The sequence below is a fragment of the Megascapheus bottae genome, chromosome 33, assembly GCF_031878675.1.
Source record: "Megascapheus bottae isolate mThoBot1 chromosome 33, mThoBot2.hap1, whole genome shotgun sequence".
In the NCBI taxonomy this organism is placed as follows: domain Eukaryota; kingdom Metazoa; phylum Chordata; class Mammalia; order Rodentia; family Geomyidae; genus Megascapheus; species Megascapheus bottae.
Genome location: NC_143541.1, coordinates 6489604 through 6504312, shown reverse-complemented (window position 1 = coordinate 6504312; position 14709 = coordinate 6489604). Strand labels below are relative to the sequence as shown.

General features: G+C 44.6%; 1 protein-coding gene across 1 annotated transcript in view; it reads right to left on the bottom strand.

Annotated features, from left to right (window-relative positions):
- The window catches only part of Atg7 (autophagy related 7), a 154752-nt gene extending 140888 nt beyond the window's left edge, over positions 1 to 13864 (bottom strand). Inside the window, exon 1 of the mRNA XM_090323928.1 lies at positions 13851 to 13864. The gene's annotated coding sequence lies outside the window, so the exon portion shown is untranslated. The remainder of the gene's footprint in view (positions 1 to 13850) is intronic.
- Positions 13865 to 14709: the final 845 nt, after the last annotated feature.

Genomic DNA, 14709 nt, shown 5'->3' with positions numbered 1-14709 from the left:
GGTTTAATTCTCCACTTTTAGATAGCTGCAGATGATGGAAAAGTCTTACACATTTCATAGGCTAAATTAATTTATACCATCAGCTAAATCTTAAAACGAAATCTTGAATTAAAGTTGGTTATAAAGTACGTTAACTACCTTCTAGAGGATGATATTATATGGACATTTAAGTAAGAAAAACTTTCAACTCTAAGGATTAACATTTTTAAAAGCCAAGTCAGGGGCTGGGAGTTTGATCTAGTGGTAGAGTGCTTGCCTAGCATGCACAAAGACCCGAGTTTGATTCCTGCGTACCAGAAATGATGCTGTGGCTCAATTGGTAGAGCTCCAGCCTTGAGAAAACCCAAGGACAGTGCTCATACCCTGAGCTCAATCCCAAGACTGGCAAAAAAAATCCAAGTCAAACAATGGTTAGAATGAATGTTAAAAATTATTTCCTTTGCCAGGCGCAGTGGCTCATGCCTATAATCCTAGCTATTCAGGAGGCTGAGATCTGAGGATAGCGGTTCAAAGCCAGCCAATTCAAAGCCAGCCCGGGCACTAAAGAATGAGATTCTTATCTCCAATTAATCACTAGAAAATGGGAAGTGGGGCTGGGCTCAAGGGGCAGGGTGGTACCCTTGAGCTGAAGGACAGCGCCCAGGCCCCGAGTTTAAGCCCCATAACCCCCCCCCACACACACACACACAAATATGTCCTTGTATCTACATAAAAAATAAAAATTTCAACTTTTAAAATAGCCTGAAAATCCAACTATTAATTTTTAGGCAATTATCCATCTGTATTTTTGATACTTTTTGTTCGTACTTTCAATTTTATTTTGTAATACCAACAAAACTTCTTATATATTGTAATTTGATTTAACTTCATTCCTGCATAAATTAAAACTCAGTACTGAAAATCTCACCTTCTACAGATAGAAATTCAAACATAAAAGCCAATGCAAGAATTTCATTTCACCAGGATTCTTTATAAGCTCCTTTAGTGACTTTGAATGGTAATCTAAAATATTCTACATGAGACTTTTTATGATGTACTCTTCTGATTCTGTCGTGTCATACCTATTGTGGAAGAGAAGTAGCCAGCATGCCTTGCTAACTATGGGATGTGGTACTTGCATTTAAACAGGATCCTGAGGAAATTATTTAAAATGAAGATTAAAAGGACAGGTTCTCTAGGTTGTCTCAGTTAAAGAGACTTTTAATGTCTTTTGACATATTTAAAATAACATTTTAGCTAACAAGCAAATTTATTTAAAAAATAGGCTCCATCAAACTTCCTCAAGGCTAGGCCATGTCCCACGAATAACTACATTTCGGAAGATACAGTATTCAGTATTCCTTATGCAACACATAATAAAAGTCTCTAATTTGGAAAGGTACAAATGTGTCTTGACTATAAGAGGCATAATTTATAAGAAATTATCCAGTATGCAGCACTTTAACAAGGTACTATATGCTTTGAGAGTAACTTTAATCATGGTGTTTAATCTGGTTTCTGCAGGTTTGCTGGGAAAGAATTTTGTAAAAATCTAGTAAAATAAGGTTGAGAAATTCTGAAAACTGCAAGTTAGTAAATAGATGAGTCTTACTAAAAAGTCTATTTGTACTAAAACCAAATGCATAAAGCAAAAAGGTTTCAGTGTTAGAGTTGAGAGGATCTCAGCTCAAGTCTAGTCTGAATAAAAAGCTAGTGAGACCCTTTCTCCAAATAAGCTTGGTGTGATGGTACTATAGCTACATGGGAGGCAAAGGTAGGAGAACTGTAATTTGCAACATAGCCCTCAGCAAAAAGCAAAAACAAAAACAAACATGAGACCCAACCTGAAAAATAACTAAACAATAAGGGACTAGGGACATGACTCAAGGAGTAGAAGTGCCTGTCTAGCAAGCACAAGGCCCCAAGTTCAAACTACAGTATCACCAAAGAAAAAGGGGTACAGAGGACAAAAACTGCAGGCCCAAGTCACTGCAAGAGTTAACACAAGTAGAACACTAGCTGCTGTCAAACACTGAGGATTCTCTAGGGTGCCAGAACTGTTAACACTTGCACACATGTTCAGGGCTGAGTATCTTAACAATCAATGGTTAACCTGTAAAACCACCACTGTCCAGGGCTAAAGGACCGCTGAGACCTGAGAGCTGCAGTACCATGTGCTAAGTAAGGATCTTATACCCCAAGACTAGTACAGTATCTGTGACACTAGAGGGCGCTCCCTGTTGTCTGGTGCCCCCACAAAACCCCCAAAGAGCTTCTCCTACTTGTAGCTATCAGAATAGAGCAGACTAACTGAACTTTGTCTTTTTGTTGCGTGCGTGCGTGCGTGTGTGTCTCCTAGGTGCTATCCCTGATCTTTTTTGTTTTGTTTTTAGGGGGTTTTTTTGGCCTGAGTCTGCTACTCTATCACCTGAGTCACAGCTCTATTTCTGGCTTTTTGCTCATTAATTGGAGATGAGTTTCACAGACTCTCCTGAACACACTACCTTCAAACTGCAACCCTCAGATCTCAGCCTCCTGAGTAGAAGTACAGGAATGGGCCGCAGGCACCTATTTGTTTCTTTTTAAAGACACGATCTAACTATGTAATTCAAACTGATCTCAACATTCTGAAGGCTGGGATTACAAGGATGCACTACTTTACTCATCTTTTTTTTTTTTCCCCCTTGGTTGTGGGGCTTGAACTCTGGGCCTGAGTGCTGTCCCAGAATTTTTTAGCTCAAGGCTAGTGCTCTACTACTTTGAACCATAGTGCCACTTCTAGTTTTCTGGCGGTTAATTGGTGCTAAGAGACCCATGAACTTTAGTGCCCAGGCTGATTCTGCTCATTCATGAACATGAGACATGAGCGGCCTTTCCATCTTCTAGTATATACAATTTCCTTCCTTAGTGTTTTGCATTTTTTATACAGAGGTCTTTCACATCCTTGATTAGGTTTTCTCCCTAAGGACATTTGACGATATTAGAAATGGGATTATTATCTGGATTTCTCTGAGAACGCTTATTGGAGGTACAGAAGAAAACTAGTCGTGTGTTTGTGTGTGTGTGTGTGTGTGTGTGTGTGTGTGTGTGTGTGTGTGATGGAGCTTGAACTCTAGGACTGGGCGCTGTCCCTGAGCTCTTCAGCTCAAGGCTCCCTACCACTTGAGCCTCAGAACCACTTTCAGTTTTCTGGTGGTTAATTGGAGATAACAGACTCATGGACATTAGTGCCCAGGCTGGCTTTGAACCATGACCCTCAGATCTCAGCTTCCTGTGTAGCTAGGATTACAGGCATGAACCACTACTGCCCAGCTTAAACTAGTCATTTTTATATGTTGATTTTGTGTCTAGATACTGTGTGGTTTGACTTCCTCCTTTCCCATTTCTATCCCTTTTATTTTTCTCAGATTATTCTGACTAAAATTTCAAGTACATGGAATAAGAATGAGAATAAGTACCCTTGTCTCATTGCTTATTTTTTTTTGTTTTTTGTTTTTTGCCAGTCCTGGGCTTCAGCTCAGGGCCTGAGCACTGTCCTTGGACTTTCTCAAGGCTAGAGCTCTACCACTTGAGCCTCAGCACCACTTCCAGCTTTTTTGTATGTATGTGGTATCAAGGAATCGAACCCGGGTCTTTGTGCATGCTAGGCAAGCACCTTAACCACTAGGCCAAACTCCCGGCCCTCATTGCTTATTTTAGAGGAAACCTTCAGTTTTCCCCGTTTAGTATCATACTGATTATGGATCTAACAGTCATTACATTCACTATTATTCTTCTATTCCTAGCTATTCGTATCAGAAGAAAATATGGAATTTTATTAAAGTTTTATTCTGTATCTACTGAGATCATCATCTGGTTTGTATCCTCGAGAATTAACATACAAGATTATTTCATACTAAAATGTACTTCTACACAGAAAGGCAATAATGGACATAGAAAACAATGGGAGAAAAAATCTTGCCAGCTATTCATCTGAGAATGGATTAATATCCCAAATACATTAAGAACTCAAAAAAACTAACAACAAAAGAACAAGAAATCTGGGCCAAGAGCATGGCCTAGTGGTAGAGTGCTTGCCTAGCATGCACAAAGCCCTGGGTTTGGTTCCTCGGTGCCACATACATGGAAAAAGCCAGAAGTGGCACTGTGGCTCAAGTGACAGAGTACTCTGAGCAAAAAGTGTTCTAGGTCAGTGCCCAGGTCCTGAGTTCAAGTCCCAGGACCGGCAAAAAAAAAAAGAATAAGTAATCAAAGCAATAAATGTACAAGGATATTTCTCAAACAAGTACAAAGGGGCAATAAATATCTGAAAAAAATGTTCATTATCTTTAACATTCCGGGAACTGCAAATCAATACTACCTTGGAATTCTATCTCACTCCTGTGAAAACAGCTATTATAAAAATAAAAATAACAAATGTTAGTAAGAATGAGAAAGAAACCTTTATACATTATTGGTGGTAATATAGATTCTGTTAATGTGGAAAACAGTAGGGTGCTTCCTCAAAAAACTAAAAATAGAAGTATCATGTTTCAACTGTACTGCACCTGGATATAAACTGACAAAAATCCGCGGCCAAAAAAAAAAAAAAATTAAGGGGCCGGGAGTTTGGCCTAGTAGTTAAAGTTCTTGCCTAGCATGCATGAAGACCCGGGTTCGATTCCTTGGTACCACATACATAGAAAAAAAAAAAGCCGGAAGTGGTGCTGAGGCTCAAGTGGTAGAGCTCTAGCCTTGAGAAAGTCCAAGGACAGTGCTCAGGCCCTGAGCTCAAGCCCAGGACTGGCAAAAAAAAAAAAAAAATTAAGGTCAGTATACCGAATAGATACCTACATACCATAATTATTATAGTGGTACTGACAATAGACAAGTTATGAATGAATCATCCCAGAAGCTGATATTTACTCAACAGATGAAAGGATAACGAAGATATGGTATGTACACACAATGATGTATGATTCAGCCACAAAGGAGAATAAGATGTCAACTGCATAACAATGGCTGGAGCTAGAGATCATCATATTAAGTAAGCAAACCAGACACAAAGATAATGTCACGTGCTTTCTCTCATATGTGGACGTTAAAATAACAACAGCCTGAAAGTAGAGGGAAGCAAAAAGAGAGGGAAGTATAGGAGAAGGCTATAAGAAAGGTGGATATAATCAAAACATTCGTGTGTGTGTGCGCGCATGTGTGTACACACGCATGCACGCATGTGCGTACACATACATCACAGTAAATCTATTCATCTAAACAGTTAACTGAATTACCATTCAATTACTGGGAACAACAGTAATGAGTTTCTGGGAGGAAGAAAAACCACAGCCCAGCTAAGTCCTAGAGCAGGCAGTGCAGGAGGGTGGTGGAGGGAAGTGAAATAAGAAGAAACGGAACCATTTGGACAAATAAAGGAAGAAACAGTGGATAGTAGACCATGATAGCTCAAAGCAACACTTCTCAAAACGCCAGAATGAGAGGACATCACAAGTGAACACAAAGGGACGGCACTGCCACTGGGCTGTAATAGCTGAAGGCTGTCTGAAGAAGCTCAGGGGTGGCTCTCTAAAATGTAATTTCGTAGGAAACTTGAGAGAACAATCTGCAAAGGCAGGGTCACCACAGGGAGGGACTACCTATGTTCCAGGCAAGTTTGGGGTGGGTGGGGGGGAGGTCATTCGCTGCTGGTTTCCTCATGGGCGGCTGCATCCCACAGGCTGAATATGTTCTACAGATTAAAAATATGTGTTGGCACCAGAAGTCCCATTGTGAATGAATGGAAAATTCACAATGGGTGCCTAACAAACTTAGGGGGAAAAACACACAAGTGGGAATGATAATAATTAAATTTTTCTCTACACAATTGACAAGCTTCATTGATCACAAAGGGCAGCACATTGCTGTCCCTAAAATTTTCCATAGCCTTGGAGTGGTTTATGGCATATCCCACCAGACTGTGCCTGACCAAAAGCTTTGAGACACGCTCCTGCTACATACTCACACCAGCCTAGAACTAGCAATCCTCTGGAGTGCTGGAATTAAAGGTATGCACCACCCCTGGCTAAATGAGGGTGTCTTAAAAACGAGGCATATGGACCCCACCTGCTCTTCTTGTTGGGAGTGGAGGCAGTCCAGGAGACTGTGAGTCTGACCAGAAGTCCCAGTGATACTTGTGCTACTTTAATATCTCTCTCTCTCTCTCTCTCTCTCTCTCTCTCTCTCTCTCTCTCTCTCTCTCTCTCTCTCTCTCTCTCCATCTCTTTTGCAGACCCCATCTCTAAACATCCAATGTAAAGCCCCCCACCTCACCCCATCTCTGTGCCCTTCTGCTTCAATGGGACAAGCCACATTTCAGGACCTTTATGTCCATTAGCCCCACACAGCTAACAAACAGCCAGCCATTTGAGTAATCCGCATGCTACCCTCCTTTCCAACACAGTCAACACAAACAGGCTTAAAAAAAAAAGAAGTTACAGCTTCACAATGCCAGAGCAATCATCCATTGTGGAAGAACATTAACGTCCTCCATATGATGGAGCATCAAAGGCAACATTACTCATCCACAACTTCCCTTGAAGGTCAGGCGTTTTGATGACCTGCTGAGAGCATCAAGATGGAATTTTAGCAAGGCCAGACACAGAGAAACCTCTAGAGGGCTTTAATAGGCTGGAGAAAAGTGACTCAGGACACCCACTTAGAAGGTAGGAAACCATTGGTAACATCAGTAATACCTCAATAAAGCTGTGAAAATATATATTCCAAAAAAGATGATGGTGACAGGCAGAGAGGCAAGCTAAGAAAAGGCGTCTGCAGAAAAGGCACATTCTTCAGATGTTTTCTGGACTACTTGGCCTTTGAGAAAACTGAACAGAACACAGTCTCTTTCACAAGAGGATATGGCTAGGGATTGCTGTTTACAGGCTAAGAAAGCAGAAAAGTCTTTAATAAGAGCAGCAATATGTGATCAGGAATTTGCTAGAAACATCTATAGAGAATCATGTAGAACAAACATGCCAGTGAGTGTCTAGATCCCATTAATACAGTCCCTGGTCCTTAAGTAATAGTAAGAAGGGAGTCTGGGAGAATCATGTTTTAGGTATAGTCATTTACTTGTAATTCTTCTATATCCAAATATCACCTGCTTCCTGAAAAGGAAGTCCATCCAACCTGTACAACCTTGGAAGGTACAGGTGAGACTGGCCTCCAATTACCTTGGAAAGCTAAAAGAACATCTATTGCATCTCAACACTGCATTCAGGCATATTCAAGAAATGCAACAGATGCCAACAGCAGTGCAAACTGTCCCCATCACATTCAGGATATGCACAGGAACCCCTGAGTCTCACAAAGTGGAGCTGGGGTCATATCATTTCCCACTGACAGGGGCAGGCTTTGATGCAAACTGACACCATAATGAACAAGCTCCCAATGATACTGAAAACAATCAAGAAGAAAGGCAAACAGCAGGTAGTGGCTAAGCAATACAACCCTCCTGGGGCTGCATCTCCACCCAACCCTGGTGTTAACTTCAGACTTTTATGAAAACAAAATGGAGTCACCATCCATGACTTAATGAGTGGGGGCTCAGAAAACATCACTGAATGGGCACTTACCTAAAGTGTCTGCCCACGTTTACCCAAACTTTTGTTGGTGCTGTTTTTGAACATTAATCCCCACAGGAAGCAAGTGCTGCCTCTCAAGAATGGATGGGGAGGGGTCAGAAGTAGGGTTACTGAGTTATTTTCACTGTATGATCTTCTAGCCTTTTTAATTCTGAATTTTATGGGACAATAACATAGAAATAAGTAAAAATAAACACAGAAAAAATCCTAATCCAATGGCAAGAAGTCAGGATGAGAGACAAAATACTTCCAGCTCAGCTGTTTCGGTCCCAAGAAATAACACCCAAGTGCTCCTTTGCTGCAACAACCATGTCTTCTCCACCCTTTTCCATCACTGAGCAGAGGGCCTAGCATATATTAGAGTGGCTCAGTGAATGTCAACACAAAATGTCTCTTCTCCCAGTATGGGTCAATGGATGGCTGAGGCAGAGTAAGACAAATTTCAGCATGGTTCAAAAATTACTAATAGTGGGCCAGAAGCATGGCCTAGTGGTGGAGTGCCCACCTATCAAGCATGAAGACCTGAGTTTGATTCCTCAAGTACCACATATATAGAAAAATCCGGAAGTGGTGCTGTGGCTCAAGTGGTAGAGCGCTAGCCTTGAAAAAACCCAAGGACAGTGCTCAGGCCCAGAGTTCAAGCCCCAGGACTGGCAAAAAAAAAAAAATTACTAATATTGTTCAATCAGGAAATAAGTTGATCAGAGAGATTGTGAACTTCCCATCAGAGAATTATTCAAGCAATTATTAGATTATGGTTTGCCAAGGGATGCTGCATAAGGACTACTGTGCCAGGCAGTCAGGTAAGATAGGGGTTAGCAAGCTTCTCCTATACAGGAACTACTTTAGGCACTAGGTCACAGGCAGTTCCTGTCACATTTTCTTCTCCCTTTTTAATAACCCTTGAAAATAAGAATCACTCAGTTCATGAACTAAACGAAAAGCCAAGGGCAAGATCTGGCCCACAGGTGTACTTGCCAACCCATGAACTGAATGACTTTCTTTGTTGTTTTGGTAACCTTTGAAGGTGCTAGTTCTGCATTTTGCAGGCTGAATATTTTACAGCATAGTTATATTGTTAAGATGAAAGCAGATTTCGAGGCCAGATTTAAAGGCCACATCTTCTAGTCAGTGATATGCACTTTATAATGAAAGACAGATGGGTGGTTTATTGTTGTTGTTTTTTTTTTAGACAGTCTTGCTCAGTAGCTCAAGCTGGCTTCAAAACATCATCTTGCTGCCTTAGTCTCTAAAGTGCTGGAATTAAAAATGTGCATTACTCTACCTGACTCCAACACACACGTGTATAGTAAAGTAGTAAACCCAGTGTACAGACAACACTTTTATACTCCCACCTAGGCATCAGCATCATTAAGTCAAGATGAAGCTCTCTTGAATTTACTGGCAGTAGTAACAAGCCTGAGCCATCCTCTCCCCATGCCTCGGGCAGTTTTCCTCATACTTTCTCAGGTTCTGCACCTGCTTCCAGCATCTGCCTGGTGCTCCCACTCTCAGCCACAGCCCCATGTATGGTGAGCAGTCCCTCACCTCCCTTACTCTTTTCAGGCTTGCTTGGTTACTGTGAAACCTCACTCAGAGGCACTTTCAGCCTTCCCAGAGGCTAGGTAGTGGATGGGCCACTACTTCTGACCCCAAACACCTCCACATATGGCACTCTCAATATCTCTAGTCCCTGGTAGAAGGGCTCTCACATGTCATTAAGATGAGTTCTAGAACCCTTTCTGGGTATCCTCCCCCAGAGACAGGTCTCTGTGACTGAAATGGCAAACTCTAGTAGCACTCTGTGGGATAAGGGCAGGAGGAAGTAACCACAATGAGCACATGGGGGCACGCCACACGGCACAGCTCTATAATCTATTGCCATCTGGACTCATAGTCTAGAAAGGAGACACAACTGAAGTCAGAGAGAATGGCAGATCTAGAGGGAAGGTGAGGAGCTGAGCCTCTGACCTGTGGACTCTGAGGATGGCATTCAGGGCAGGCTAAGCCCAGGAGCCAAAGTAGGGGTCACGGGCACATACAGCCTGAGGTGACCACTGAGAACAGTGTAGGGCACAGCTTGGAGAAAACTGGCACTTCTGGGAAAAGGTTAGAGTACAAGCAGGATGGGGATGGGAAGGGAAGGGTAACCCCAGAAAGCCAGAGGGGCCAAGAAGTGAGAGGGAGTTTGGGTGAGGCAGAGGTCTGGGACCAAAGGGGAGAGCCAATTTGGGGAAGCAGTGGAAGGAAACAGGTTTGGCTGATGTGAGTGAGAAGCACTAGCTGGGCAGAAGCAGAAGTGAGGGAGAGGAAATGGAGGAAACCAAAGAGGAAAGGACGATGACAGAAACTAGGCAAAGGAGGTGGGATCCCAATACACACAGGTGCTCAGCCCTGGAGCACAGAGCCCACTTCACCAGCTGGAACAAAGTTAAGAGGACAGAAGAGGAAGCAGAAGTGCTCCAACTGACAGTTGCAACATAATGAAGCAAGACAGGGGAGAGACTGACAGGAAGAATTAGAATGGGTACACACAGGAACTGGGCAGGCCAACTGCTGAGGCTACATGAGGGACGGGAGGCTGGCTGCCTGGAAGATCACACAAAGTGTGACTGTGACAAGAGCAGGATTCACCTATAATGTCACAGCCAGGATCTGGCATGCCTCACTCCCAGAGACAGACACCTTCCTCCACATACTATGCATTCACAGACTGCACAGAGGCCACCTGGACAGAGGCTGTGTGAAAACATCCCAGAGATGGTCCTGGTCCAGCTCCAGAGCAGTCAAGACCCACAACAGAGCACTGCCAGGTCAGCTCTGTCACACAGTTGCTTATTCTCCCCCGGTTACACACCAGGCCTCCCAACACTAGAGAAAGATAGGAAGCTAGAGGAGAGGAGGGGAAAAGGAAGGCCTTCATTTATTCCCTGGGTAAAGGTGGCCAACTGACTTCCAAGCAAAGTTCCAGAGGTCTGGAACGACCAGACCACTAATCCAACAACTCTGCTCTTCTTCATTTCCACAGCAAGTTTATCTCCTTAATATCCTGATCCTGCCTCTTCCTTTCCTGAACTCAGTCAGTCCTGAGTCTAGCAAACCCTACTTCTATCTTTCAAATTCAACCACCATCTAAATTGGCACAGCCAGTGCCTCTATCCAACTTGGTCACCTGGATCACCTGAGCAGTATAAATGCCACTTGCTGCCCAGCTTAAAAAGACAAAGCATGTCACATCATGTCAAAATTTCTTTAGTACCCTGCTTGCTAACCTGACACTTTAAAAACTTTGTAGCTTAGCAACATGCGCTGACAGGTTAGTGAGTGTTGATTATCCTTTAGAACTACATGAGTAACATATACACTGGCTCATTCCATTTCTATCCCTCCATTTACTCCCCCTTCTGCCCAGTACTGGAGATGGACTGCAGGGCCTTATACATCCTAGGCAAATGCTCTAGTACTAAGTTACATTCCTGGTCCTAATTTTAAGACATAACTATTTAATGATTTTTCTTGGTCTCTTTCAGACAGGATTTTGCTATATAATCTAGGCCAGTCTCAAACTCCAGTCTCCTATCTCAGAATCCAAGAAATAGGATTACAGGGGCACGCCTCCACATCCAGAAGAAAAACCACAAATATTCTAAAAACATTTAATTTTCTGTAAGTTTGTATATGTATGCATGCATGTGTGTATTACACTGTAAGGCATAAAACCCAGGGTGTCACACTTGCCAGGCAAGCACTTTTCCACAGAGCACTTTTCCTACTTCCCTGTGTACATGAAGAAACCAAAGGGTCCCTGGAAAGAAAGTGACTTGGCCAAGTTCATGAGGCGAGTTCAGTAACAAAGCTGGTCCTGGGACACTGGGTGTCTTACATTTATCTGCTCTCAACCTTCCATAGCTCACAGGCCTTCGTGCCTTGGCTCCTGCTTACTTTTCCAGCCACCTCTCAGCCTGCAAGATCATTCTGCAGCTCTGCTGACTCGTCTGTAAGCTGTAATGTCATCTTTTGGCCATGAGTACATTCTGCTCATCCTTTAGGATCTGGATAAACCTACAACTCCTCAGCTTCCAGATAGCTCAACCTCAGTTACATGCACTTGAGCTCCACATGTTTGGAAAACTATCCTTATCCTCAGAGGCAGAGATGTGGATATCACCCGTATCTGTATTCTCAGCTGGCAGTGCAGTGTCAGGGCTCCAAGAGACGTTCAACAAATGTTCATGTGCATTCTCTATAGTGACAAGCTGGCTGGGAACAGAAATGGGACCCTATAGTTGAACAGCTGAGTCCAGAACTCGGTTCCTCAAAGGGTTTCAAAATCACAGCACAGAATTCCACAAACAGGTGACCAAAAAAAAAAAAATGGAAGGAGGCAAAATGTTCCCAAAGGAGAAACCACAGGAGCAGTAAGCAGTAGGTGAGGCAAACCTGCAAGCAGTTTAACTAAGTCTGAAATACAAACCTGGAAAATAATGAGCCTCTCAAGACAGACTAGCACAACTGTCACCTTCCTCAGAGAATTCATGCCTCTCCAGGTTGCTTTTCAAACAGCTCCACTGAGTGAGTGGGTGGGTAGATAGATGGAAACCCTCTCTCTGTGTTTGTGGGGCTGTTCCCCATTGTGCTGTCTGTGTTCTTTCTTGGAGCACTTATCAACACTAATAACATCTGCCACCCCTTTTCAAAATGTCCTATTTTTTGACCACCATCACCACCTAAAAGATGACTTCACAAAAAATGTTCCTTCTCGTTCTTGGTGTCTGCAATGTCTCATATATAATAGGCATTCAATTCTTTTAGTCAGTCAACAAAAATGTAATCAGCATATCTAGTGAGTCAAGCACTCTTTTCTATGCTGAGGATGCTACAACAAGGCAAAATTCCCTGTTACCTGGAGCTTTCTCTCCACTGATGAAATATGCTTCCTCTACAGTAGAAAAGGAGGGAAGAGCTGGGTGTGGTGGCTCACATTTGTAATCTTAGCTACTCAGGAGGCTGAGATCTGAGGATAGTGGTCCAAAACCCATCAGCGCAGGCAAGAAAGTCTGTGAGAACAGGAAGTGGGGCTGAGGCTCAAGGGGTAGGGCAAGTAGCCCTGAGCTGAAGAGGTCAGGGACAGTGCCCAGGCCCAGAGATCACACCCCATAACACACACACACACACACACACACACACAAAATCAAGAAAGTCTGTGAGACTCATCTCCAATTAACCACTAGAAAACTGGAAATGGCACAGTGGCAGAATGGTAGCCTTGAGCTGAAGAGCTCAGGAACAGTGCCCCAGCTCAGAGTTCAAGCCCCACGACTGACAAAAGAAAAGGAGGGAAGTGGAAGACAAGCAGATTCCAAAGATGTATAAGGTACTAAATAGAAACTCATGAGCCCATACAGGCCAATGAGCTGAGATTATGAATTATGAATTAGATGCCTTCATCTCCCAAAGTCTCTGGGAATCAGAAACTGGAGGAGCAACTAGGGACCACCAGAGTAATAAGCTTTCTGTGACTGAAACAGTGTGTCCAGAAGGGCAGGGATGTCAGGAAACAAATACTACTAGTCAGTGGGAAAGAAAGCCAAAGAGAGAGACAGAGAGATACTGAGCAAGGGAGACAAAACACAGAGAGAGCCCAAACCTGCAGCCATAGGTAAGTCTCGTTACAACCGCACAGGGGTTTTTGTTGTGGTCTGTTTAAAAATTACTTGGATCTTTGTTGGACGTGCATTCGCAGACAGGGTTTGAAAACATGCACTGCACACGGGCAGTGTCAGCGAGCACTGTGCTGGCGACATTCAGTTCGGTGGAAAAGTAAAGCGGCAGGCGCCTCCTTCATCTGGCTGCGTATCCCGGTGGAGGCCTGGTTTCGAACCTCCGCCTGCCTGGCTTTCCCCAGCGCCTCACGCAGGCGCCGTGCGTCGTCACCCCATTCCGCAGACGGGGAAGGTGAGGCAGGGAGTGGAGACGAGCGTCCCGTCTCGACACCGCGGGCCGCTCCACGCTGACAACCGGGGTTCGAAGCCGCCGGGCCTCCCCCGCCCCGGGGCCGGCCGGAGCCCCCAGTCAGGAGACCCCGGACGGCGGCCGGAGAGGCCCGGCGACCTCCGCCTCCGGGCCACCGCCCTCGCCCTCCGTGTCGAGTTCGCCCCGCTTCTGCAGAGGCCCCGAGACCCACCGCGGGCGGGGGGACCCCCCCCCCCCACCTCCCCACCATAGCTCCCTCAGCAGCCGCGGCTGACTTACCGCCACCCAACTTCCGGCAACTACAGCGCCAGCCTCGACGCGTGCTGATGACGCGCGACGTGGCCCCGCCCACACGGCGCTGGAAACCGGCGCGCCGCGCGCGCGCCTGCGCACAGGAGCCAAGTTCCCTGGGACCTGGGCCCCGGGCACCACCGGATTCAAGAGGAACCAGAGCGGCGGGATAGGCGGGCCTGGGGGTGAGTGGGAGCGGGGAGAGGGGAGAGGCCCCGGGCGCGGCCTGGGGGAAGACTCCTCAGCTCCGGACAAGTGCACATCCTCTTCCCTTTTTCCTTTATTTCCTGTAAAGGGGCTGTCCCGAGGGGTGGTCGTTCATGAGCCAGGCACTGAGCACAGGGTCACCCCCTCCCCATTTTCTCCCTCCCTCCCCCCACGACGTGTACAGTTTATTTTCTGTGACTAGACACGCGAGTCTAGTGGTGTCACCGCTGAATTAGTTCACCCTTTGTCTCACCACTTCTGTGCTTTCCATTCCCTTCTCTTCCCCCAAATCAGATAAACTTACATTCAAGACAGAAGGGGGGGAAAAAAAGTCAAAAACAGCAATAAAGGGAGAAAACCTAAAGGTAAAAACCTCTCATTTCCATTTCTTGGAGTTCATTTCAGAGGATCAGATGCGCATAGCTATGGAGCCCTTGCGATCCCCTCCTTTGGTCTCACTGTTGTGAACGTTTACAGTGTAATTTTTTGTCCTTCACTATCCACTGGGTTTACTTGTAGATTTACAGGCACATTCTCATGACTTCAAATGAGGGAAACCATGCAACCTATGTTTCTTTGGATCTGGCTTACCAATTTTCTAAAAACAATTTTTTTTCCCCCACATTCTTCTTAGTTCAGA